The sequence below is a fragment of the Electrophorus electricus genome, chromosome 17 (genome assembly GCF_041902795.1).
Source record: "Electrophorus electricus isolate QZ-2024a chromosome 17, ASM4190279v1, whole genome shotgun sequence".
In the NCBI taxonomy this organism is placed as follows: domain Eukaryota; kingdom Metazoa; phylum Chordata; class Actinopteri; order Gymnotiformes; family Gymnotidae; genus Electrophorus; species Electrophorus electricus.
The window spans coordinates 10,421,170-10,433,111 of NC_137513.1; positions in this window are offsets into that span (position 1 = coordinate 10,421,170).

Genomic DNA, 11,942 nt, shown 5'->3' on the forward strand with positions numbered 1-11,942 from the left:
TACAAGCAATGATGGCCAATGATGATGAAAAGATCAGCATTCTCAGACTGAGGGATTGGATCTTCTGAGCTAACTTGGACAGAGAGTCATAGGCCTTCATGGGCAGGCCTTTCCAAAGCAGGAGTTTGGATTTGTTACCTACAGCACAATGGAACACAATGGTCACAATTTGGAGATTATATAAAAATAGTCACACATTACTGGTTGATTATCATTTGACATCATAGTAGGTTAAATGGAAGTTCTTAGTTTGTGAATCTGTGGGAAAGAGAAATGTATACATCTGTGAACATATCTCTGTGGCATGAGAAAAGTTGGTTGCCTGTTAAAAGTTTGACTGTGATGGAATTTATGGTAACAGTTCCTTGAAGTATTACCAGGCTGGTAAGAGCTTCCTGCATTTCAATCTATGGGGTTTATGACACCTAAGAAGAGGGGGAAGGGTCAGAAAGCCAGGCCAGCATGGTGAGTTATCAGCTAGGCTGTTTGTGGTTTTGTTGCTCGATATCATCAGTATCAGGTGCCAGAGGGGTCCTGATTCCTGTCCATGAGAGAAAGCCCACTCTGATCAGGTCAAAGTTTCATCAAAGGGATAATTTGCAGTCTATCTTCACTACACCAGTCAGATCAGGACCCCCACCCCGTCGAAACAGGGTTGCATACATCAGTAAGCCTTATGCATGTGACGATTCTGCTCTCTATTCCTTTCTTCCCTTCTTTTCTGTTTTGTTTAACAGTGATCAACAGGGTGCACCCAAAACATGTTTGTATCCTTTGCAGGATGACCTTTGGGTGAATCCTAGCAGCTGTTCTTCTTTAAACTGCATAGATGGATAGAACCAGGGCCACATATGGGTATCATCCTCTAAGACAAGCAAGAATTACTTCTGACCATCTGCCACATTCATACTCAGAGGATTTATATCCACTTGGATCCCTGAATAGCTTTTCAGTAACAGATCATTAACCCTACACTTAATAGAAGGGGTTAACGGTTCATCAAACCACTCATCACAGAAATTGTTGAACAAAGCTTGAAGCATAAACAAAATCATGATAGAATGAAACAAAACCAAAAGAAACCACAGGACAGACTGGGATGGAACCAGGAGCCAGGGGAGGAGGCACAGGAACAGCAGAGGAGATGGGGCTAGGAGGTGAGGAGCAGATATGACCATGGGAGCAGGAGTTACAGGAGAACCACAATGGGAACTAGACTTGGTGGTTTGACAAGAGGTGGATAAGACAGGTGACAGGACCACAGACAAGACAGGATGTAGAACAGGATGAACCAGAGACGGGCATCCAGACAATGGACTGGAGGACAGTGGACATGGGAATGGCATGACGACATTTACAGGGAAGGGGACAGATGTACTTATGCAAAGATGGAGGCAGACATACACACAAAGAGCAACAACAACTGACACAAGTACAGAAACCATGACAGGGACCAAGACAAAACCAGGAAAGGGTGATGGCAAAAGCACAGGACCAAACAAGGAAGGCTGTGGGGATGGCTGCAGGAGCAGACAAGGAAGGCTGTGGGGATGGCCACAGGAGCAGACAAGGAAGGCTGTGGGGATGGCCACAGGAGCAGACAAGGAAGGCTGTGGGGATGGCCACAGGAGCAAACAAGGAAGGCTGTGGGGATGGCCACAGGAGCAGACAAGGAAGGCTGTGGGGATGGCCACAGGAGCAGACAAGGAAGGCTGTGGGGATGGCTACAGGAGCAGACAAGGAAGGCTGTGGGGATGGCCACAGGAGCAGACAAGGAAGGCTGTGGGGATGGCCACAGGAGCAGACAAAGAAGGCTGTGGGGATGGCCACAGGAGCAGACAAGGAAGGCTGTGGGGATGGCCACAGGAGCAAACAAGGAAGGCTGTGGGGATGGCCACAGGAGCAAACAAGGAAGGCTGTGGGGATGGCCACAGGAGCAGACAAGGAAGGCTGTGGGGATGGCCACAGGAGCAAACAAGGAAGGCTGTGGGGATGGCCACAGGAGCAAACAAGGAAGGCTGTGGGGATGGCCACAGGAGCAGACAAGGAAGGCTGTGGGGATGGCCACAGGAGCAAACAAGGAAGGCTGTGGGGATGGCCACAGGAGCAAACAAGGAAGGCTGTGGGGATGGCCACAGGAGCAGACAAGGAAGGCTGTGGGGATGGCCACAGGAGCAAACAAGGAAGGCTGTGGGGATAGCCACAGGAGCAGACAAGGAAGGCTGTGGGGATGGCCACAGGAGCAAACAAGGAAGGCTGTGGGGATGGCCACAGGAGCAAACAAGGAAGGCTGACGGGATGGCCACAGGCGCAGACAAGGAAGGCTGTGGGGATGGCCACAGGAGCAAACAAGGAAGGCTGTGGGGATGGCCACAGGAGCAAACAAGGAAGGCTGACGGGATGGCCACAGGCGCAGACAAGAAGGCAAAAACTGCATGCTTTCAAATTTTACATTGTCTGTTTAGAAATGTATAAATGTTTTTTTAAATAATTTATGTTACAGCCCCTTATTGAAAGCTGCAATAAATCACTGTATAGCCACTTAAAAAAGGTTGGTATATCATTACTAGTGCAAGTATTAAGTGATAATTGGTACACATTTTTTATTTACCTGCCTGTAGAACATAAAAGGTGATAACAGTAAGGACAACTTTCTTGAATTTACCAAAAAAGTAATGTCTTTACTTTGTAACAAATACTATATAGTGGGGTAATTATGCGCTCATTTGACTTTTTTCTGTAATGTATAGACTAATCCAATATACGCTGATTTAGTCAGTAGGAAATATCCTTCTTATTTTCTTGTCATTAAAAGCATTTTTTTTCCTTTTTTGTACATACCATTCTTTTGGACATTTGCACACTTCATTGCAAACACATATAATTTCTCATCATGAGTTACTTTATTGTTCATGTGCCGTAATAGCAAGCGCTGCAATAGGAGCATTGGCCACTACAGTGTTTCTGTCTACACCAATTGTCCTGTAGGTATAATGATGACTTTTCCCCCTCCTGTACTGCTGCAAAATCTTGCTGGATCTTTTACAGCCTGCTGTGGATTACATTGGGTAACTTGTATCACATTGTGACTTCTTGGCCACTATAATCTCCAGGCATGAACACACACACACAGACACACGTTGCTAGTAATTCACCCAATTTTTCCTTATTCACTTTGACTGTGTTTGCTGTGTTTTGCAAATAATAAATGATTTTTGGTTAAATCCTGTTGCCTGAAGTCAATAATACTAGTGAACTATGACCTTCAGAATTTAATTAAGTTATTAATATTATCATCAGTGAAAACTAACAGATATTTTTACTTGACTGATAAGATTGTAATAATGTTAGTGGTATTAATATCAATCTCATGCTGATTGTTTAGGTTAATGCTACTTAAACTTCCACTTGGGGCAAATCTGTTGTGTAGGTTGGGTCATACAGGCATAGATGCAGCATTTGACTTGTGCATTCAGTCATGAACTATAATTCTTGCCTGGCTTTCATCAACATTAAACTAATTTAACTCTCAACTCTCACCATTTCACTGCGAGTTATACCGTGTATGTACGTAACAAATAAACCAAACTTAAAACTTGAAACTTGAAACTAAACTCGTGCTATCCTGCCCAATCACACATTGGTAAACATTTTGGCTACGCTGCCTGTCTGCTCCAAATGCCATGGAAAACATAACCAATTATGATCAATTTATTTTTACATTTTAGGATATGGGCAATAATCTGGAAACACAAATATTTTTCCATATTCTCTTTTCTTTTTTATATACTTATCTAGACCTCAAAATTACTGAAATCAAATACTATTTAATACTACATAATACTATTTAGCCTACATGCACCACTTTTAATAATAAATAGTTTCATTTCATTCACTTAATTTGATTAATTTAATTATTTCTCAGATTGCTAACTTTTTAAGATGCTAGATCACTCTATCGCTGTTGTTTGTATGAAATCTCACATAATGTAAAATATCTTCATTGTTGCATGCGGGATTTGAAAGTGCCACTGGGAAAAAGTCTGTTATAATGAAAATTATTATATTTGGATACTCTATGCTATATTGTTAGTAAATATAAAATGAACTGAAAGCAGAGCTATCGTTGTCAAAATGGTTGTGGAAAAAGTTTAAAATAATAAATGAAATATTTACATTGAACATTTTAAAATGAAATGAAAGTGCTACATGGAATAATTTGATTTAATGATTTATTGTTTTAATCATTTCTGCATAATTTGTTTTTTCATATTCATGAAGTAGAAAGCTAAGAAATTATTCAAATGCCAGTCAAATGATCTTTGAATGTGCCCTCAAAGAGATGTTGCACAATGGTAAGAGTAGTGACTCTAGGATGTCCTTGAGCTAGAGAAGCCCATTATGGGAACACACATCTCTCTTCTCTCTCTAATCTAGCCATACTCAGCTCTGCCCTTTTCCATAACATCAACAGTGGTGACCTTTCCCTGAGCTCGCGTTGAATTAGCCACAGCGTCCTGCGGGCAATTCAATTAAGGAGGCAGGGGGACGGTGATGAGCTTCTGCCAAGGAACAATTAAGTCGCAATTCCAAGCAGGTAATTTAAAGGCATTAGGCAGAATGTTTGATACTTACTCTGCCGGAAATAGGAATGTATGTGTCTGTGTGTGTGTGTGTGTGCGCGTGTGTGTGTGTGTGTGTGTGTGTGTGTGTGTGTGTGTGTGTGTGTCTAAGGAACAATGGAAATTTAACAAGGATAGTTGACAGGCAGACATGATAAGTACCACTGTACAACCGTGTTTGCAGATCCCCTCACTGTTTACCTTATGCAGATTGCATCATTTTTCATTCCAGTTTAGGCTGTCACCTGATTGGTTTACAATTGGAGAAAAAAAATCTGTTATGATTTAGATGCGACATTTCCATGGCAACCCAGCGACAATGGGCAATAGCTCTTGGCTGCTGTTACTTGCTTGGATCGGGACAGATTCCACTGTCCTGCAACTTAAAAGACAATAAAACTTACAGCGGAACTTTGAGATCATTTGATCGAAAAGCCTATAACAAGTTCATGAACCAGGCACCATATTTTGTAATGATGCCAAACAGATCCAGTAAAACTTCTATCAGCAATTTAGCTGTCCTGGAGAACACCAGCTCTTTGCCCATACCACTGTAAAATTGACTGTCAAGTTCAAGTTGAAACACAGACACACAGACACACCCAGACAAAAACACACACACACACCCACACATACAGACACACAAACAATTTTTTAAAATTTTATATCCATGCTGTAAGCCATTAGTTTTAAGGAGAACTGATAATGCAGCAGAAAGTCAGGCAGGGTATATGGCACCATTGCTAATAAGAATTTATGAAGCTGCTGTCACTCTGAAGTGCTCCCCAAGGGCCAGGTCACTATCATGCATATATGCAGAAACACAAACACAAACACACACACACACACACACACACACACACACAAAAAGGTAATTGGCTGTGTAACTGTGGCCAAGGGTCATAAGCTTTAAATGCAGATGTACGATTTCATTTCTGGAAAGAAACGTGTGAACAGTGCTGGCCTTCTCAAGGAGTTTATTTATGCCTGAAATCATACAAACTTATTATAACATATTATTGCTGCTGTTGTTAGTTATTGTTAGTATTGTTGTTGTATTTATTGTATTTTGTTTTTTAATTCTTTCTTTTCTTTTTAAACATGTATTCCCTTTTTTGTTGGATTAAGTTGCAGTGCTGTTTGCTTGCTGTTTGTATTGATCATCAGCACTGGGACAGCTCATGTGGTTTTCACTATAGAGCGAGATGTAATGCAACTGCTGTGGATGAACCATTATTTTAAGAGGCCAAGCTGTTTCCAAATGCTACCTGCTTTCATTGTTTTTGGGTACATCAGCCTTTTTTGCCTCCATTTTATCTCCCATCTTCCTTGTGTCAAGCGCTCTGACAGCCATCGAGTGCCATTTTCATAAAGCTTAATGTCAATTTGTTGCAAAGCTGCTGTTGCTGTATTGGTGGCCTGGACCTCGGTTGCGTAGCTTAATGAGAACGAGGCTTCTGAGCGGCCACCTGTTATCAGACGCTATGAAATTGCTGCTTGATTGGCCTGTGTATTGGCTTCTGCAGCCTATTTACTGTCTGAATGGCCTGAATCAGACAAACTAACTGCAATCCACATTCATCTAATTTACAACAGTAAACAAATGCATGATAAGTCTGCACAAAGAGGAGCCATTTTACCAATGGAAAATCTGGTGCAGTCTTGGGACACAGGTTAAAATTCAAGTTGTATTTCCTAGTCATGCAGGGTTTATTTGTAAGCAAGTGTGTCACCTTTTCCCTGCTAATCTCAGCAATAAAAAAATAAATAATAAGGACAGTATGAGGTTTTTTTCAGATAGTCCTGTGTGTTCCCACTCAGCGCCTATGTCCAAATAAGTGGGCAAAATGAAACAATGACAGGAAAATACAAACAAACCTTTTTGTGCACAACAACATTTTAAGGTGCAGTAAGAAAAAGTGACTTAGCATTTACCTTAACCAAAAAAAACATTTGAATGCAAACATCTTGGGCACTTGTCAGCAGACATGATTGAAAGCATGATTGAAAAGCAGTTAAGCATAATTGTTTGGAAGAAAGTTTTTTTTTATTTTTTTTTTAACTGCACCTACCCTGTCTCATCTTTTAGCACGCAAACCATGCTGCCTGGCTAATTGTCAGTGAATATGCTCCGTTTGTCAGTTTTTTTAAACACCTTTCCCTGAGCTCATGCATATAAATGAAATGTCCAAACCAATACTTGCACACACTTGTACAAGCCTGAGTGCATATTTCAGTTAGTAATTATGCTAAGTGCAAAGTCCCTTGGGCCTCATAATGTATGCTTTAACATGACAGGCTAACTCACTGAAGAAATAGGCAGCTAATACACTACAAACCAAGTTAGGCTTGCGGGGTTGAGGCATGTTATTGCAAAGAGAAGAAAAAGTACACAATGCTTTTAATGCAATGTCTGGGGCTTTAGTGTGTATGCAGGTGTAGGACTGACACAATATGCTTGTAGAAGGCAGGTGGAAATCCCCTTTTGGTTCTTTTTGTTTATTTTGGAAGTGGCATTGCTTTTACATCTGGCACATGTTTTTCTGTTTCTGTGCTCAAAAGGCTGCTTGTGCGGAATGACCGGGTGCATTGATCTGTTTACCTCCCTGCCCTGTACCCAGCATGCTTCCTGCTGCTTGACATAAATCGAGCCAGCACCAGAACTCATTGTCCTACAGCAAAGTCACCATGGTATCATTAGTGGACTTATGCTAATTATTTGAATTATGTAAATTACTATTAGCAACAATGAAGTGCCCCTGTATTTAGGATCTAATTAGTATTTTTAATAATTCGGTGCCTATATATTTACCTAATAGTAATGCCAGCTGCTGTTGCACAAGTACATTTTATTAGTCATCTTAATTACTTTTGATTATAAATCTGCTTTTAATATTTAATAGTTTTCCCTTCTGTGAGTTTATAGCATGAAAATATACCGTTAACAATGTTGCTGCAATTAGTAACATGTTATGATCATCATATTTTACTGAGCCCTGCAGTGCAATAGATTTTAACAGATTAACAGTTTTAGGGTTTAACCCTTTGTAGGAGAAACTATGCATTCAGCATGTGCTTTGCATCATTCTACAAGTGGTTAAAGTGTTAAAGCAATAGCTATTACAGCCAAGAAAAAGCCTATGCAACCTCACTGCAGCAATACTGAAAAAAGAAACATACAAACAACAAAGCTCAGATAAAGTCTTTTCATGCTTTGTAGTAGCACACCTAATGTAGAGGGGTGGATAGGAGCAAGAGATTCTTATTGTTTAATAACAAAATAATACAAAGTTATGGTAACAGAATGTGTGTGGTTTATTTGGCACAGTTTCTGTAGAACTTCTCAAGGAAGAATTTCATAACTTTCCACTTCAGCAGTAGATAAAACAGCAGGTCAGACCAGAATGTTTTAGCATTCTAGCCAGGGTATTCAAAAGCTTGTGATGTCTCAAGACACCTGTGCTCTGACTCTTTGTCTATGTCTGTCTCTCTCTCTCTCTCTCTCTCTCTCTCTCTCTTTCTCTCTCTCTCTCTCTCTCTCTCTCTCTCTCTCTCTCTCTCTCTCTCTCTCTCCTGCAACAGCCTTCCTCTCCCACGCCATAACAGCCAACACCTGTAGGAGGTCAACCAGTGGCAGTTTTGGAAGTTGCTGCGATTTTTGAGGATGCCATCAAAAAGCGCCACGGCTTTCAGTGCTATTGCTGCTTTTTCATGGCCATCGCAGAGAGTGGTGGAGCATGCAGGCAAGCAGTAATATAGCACTCCTAGCTGGTATTTGAATCAGAATGAACGCTGTTGTGACAGTGTGAATATGAGATTGTTCATGCTGTTGGTAACTCAGCATTTCACTTATGTTTTGAGCATCCCCATCAACGAGGAAATGCCCCCTGGCCATTTCTTTGGTGGAAATAGAAAGCCTCACCTGGTAATCATTGCACTTACAATTACATCACAGACAATGCAGGCTCGATCCAGGATACTTTAATCCCAACTAATATTTATTTAATTGTAACTATTATGTACAATGTCTCTGATAATGCCTCATATATTGCTGATTTAAAATGAATGTGGGTCTGAATGTGTGGGAAACAGTAGGCAGTTTGTCACTGACTGTAAATGATTTCCCTTTTTACAAAATATGAATTCTGAGAGTTTTATTGAAAATTGTGCTATTTAGTGCAATTACTTATAGTTTTCTGAAATAGTGGAAAATATTTAAAAACATCTTTGATTCCAGTGGTGCACTCAGTGTTAATCATATGTCTTCCCCATTTTGCACATTTTGGTTTAATGAATGTGGCAGCTGGTGTGGCACTTTTATCAAGTGGACCTTTGTTTTCCCATCGTTTGCTTATAGTGAAGGCCAGCTAGATTAAAGCTGAAGTCCCATCAGTGTACTCTTAATTCTTGGCCTGTACCCTGGCTGCTTTTTCTATACTGATTTGTTAAAAATGTCAGACTCTGTTTTTCACCCAAATAAAATCAACCTTTTCAGAAAAAGGGAAATGAAAAGTGATCTATCATAGCACTCTGCAGATTGCAGTCGTGCAGCCTTTTTTGAAGCAGTACTTTTACCTATTTGCAAAAGGCTTACAAAAAAATGCAAGCAAAACATTTTTGGATCAACCTAGCACATATATTTCATTCTAAAATCATATCTTCTTAACATGTGCAGTACTTACAAAAAGCAAATTAAAAGCATATTTATATACTAAAAGATTTGTTTGTATCTAATGCAAACTTGAAGGTGTGTAAGAGGGGGTTTGTATGAAAAATAAAACTGCTCTAGGGACAATAACCATGTAAAAAAAAATGCTTTATAATAAAAGACAGGCCTTTATTGTAGTAACACAGTGGAAAAGGTCACAAAACAAAAATGGGCAAGGAATGGAGTAGCTCGATGGAGTAGCATTTATGGAAAACAGTCAGTGTAAAAAAAAACTAGAAAGTCCACTCAAAAATCAAGGCAGCAGAATACAAAAGGGGCAGGCAAGAATCAGAAACAAGAAATACAAAGTCAGGGTTCAGTATACAGAAAGCTAATCCAAAAATATCGCTCAGTATGCATAAAAATCTAGAGGCAATACTTCATAATGTCTGAAAACTCAAGACTGGCTTAAATACCAAGCACACAGGTGAGTTCAATATTCCGGTGACAATGATCTGATTGGACGTCTCTGATTGGCTGAGTCGTTGGCCACATGACAAACAGGTTGCTGGGTATTGTAGTGTGATAGGGTATCGGGCGGTATGACAGCTATGATATTCTTACACTAGGACACTGGAGTGAAACAGAGAAAGCTCTAGTAAGAATATGTGCTAAAAAAGGGATATGAGGCAATCAGAATCCTTAGCTGATGTGGAAAAGATATAATTTTTAATTAGAGGCCAAGTCCTTCACTGGTACTGATCCAACCATCATAGACCTCAAATGTGACCTTTACAAATAATTTGTCTGCCTACTGAACTCATTTGAAACCTAATGATTAGGCTAAAAAGGGGACTCTTTTAAATCTTTTACTGTTCTTCACCACCAGTCAGCAAGCTCTCTGACTGTCTGATCCAAAGCTTAATGCCTTACCTGATTTTACCTCCTGTTTTCTGAGGTGCATTTCATTTGTTATTTCAGATGTCAATCACCAGTAGTCTCGCTGTGTCAAACTCTTTTCAAAAATATTTCAGTAAATCTAAAGTATGGCCTGATTACCATGCTATAATATTTACATCGCTGAAATACTACTTACAATACTTAATGCATTAAGTGCATAATTGAAATCAAAAGAAATATATTTCTTTATAGATTCTCTGCCTGTTCTTCTCAATTCTAGAGATCATTAATAGGAATCTCTGGGAAATAACTGTTTATGCTCTCAGATGGCATGCAAGGCATTGCCAGCACAGTGCAATTATGAGGTATGAGTATCTTTTCACATATGGCCATCTGCTGATGATCCCCAAAAACACTCCAAGAATCTGTATTGATGCCAACATCCAAATTATCTGCACAGTAAGAGCAGTCCATGTTGAGGTTCCCTAAAGAGTTCTTTGCTGACAGATTTCTAACCCTCCATTTTCCCTAAACATGTGTGATCTCCACAATGCATGTTCTTGACGTACCACTGACATTGTTGGCTAGAGTCATGCTCCTTGGGTGGAAGCATTTGTAGTGCCTTCTTCCTACATCTGTTTCTGAGACTCTCCACCTCCGGGGTGGTTGAGAGAGGGAAAGGATGTAGAGGTGGAGGCGCGAGGAGAGAGATGAATGACTGAATACACAGATCATTTAATAACTGCATTAGTGGGCCTGCCATATAGTGCTTTTATCTTCCAGAAACAAATTAGATCAGCAGAGGCAGCTCTCCCTCCATGTGTTGCAAGCTGGATATAGAGCAAGAAGAGGGACTTGGCAGGCCTTCCTCCACATAGAAAAGTACAAAACATTTCAGCTCTTGTTTCTGGCACTCAGAAAAGGTCGGAGGGCTTAACAATCTGAATAAATGGAGCAGGCCAGTTGGTAGAAAGAATTCTTTTCTTTTGACCTAAAGGTTTGATGCATGCCAGCCCTTATATTTTGCTATCTGATGTATAGACCGTTTGAGACAATAGTGAAAATGACATGACTAGCATTATGTAACACTAAAGTATCAGGTGCACAAGAACTCAGCAACAAGTTTGCACTGAGTTTTGCTAAGTGCTTGAGTCTTAGTAAAGGTTACAAGAAGGAAATTGCTCATAGCAGTGACCAGACACACCGATTGGCAAACACAGAAATGTAGAGATGTACAAATGCATTTTCCCCTCATCTTTATAAGTTTATACAGAGTTTAGAAGTACGCCTTTTAATGTTGCAAAATGTCCTGAGTTTAAAGGCAAGAGAATAATTGTTGGACAGTGTGATTGATTTATTTCTCTTGTACATGCCTGTAGTCTTGAAGATTAAGAATGCTGTATTCCTTTGTGCAAGTTTATTTTTGAGAAAAGTAACATCTGCTATGAAATATAAAACCAAATAACTCTTCCAGCTGATGTTATTCTGTGATAATTCCAAAACTGTTTTTTGTGACATATGTTCTCAAAGAAAGAGCATAAAGCAGAAATAAAAGAATCCAAATAAACCAGTCCAAATATAGTTTGTACCTTTAGGCCGAAAGCGCATTAGACCATAATACCATTTTCACAAAATCTGCTGTCTTGGCGGTGACCAAGAGCTCTCTCTATTGTGCCAAATGCCATCATCTCACACTTGACTTTAAAGGTAATAGTTTCTACATTTTATATGCATTATGTTTCTGAGTAGTCAGAATTTGGCCTGGAATGATC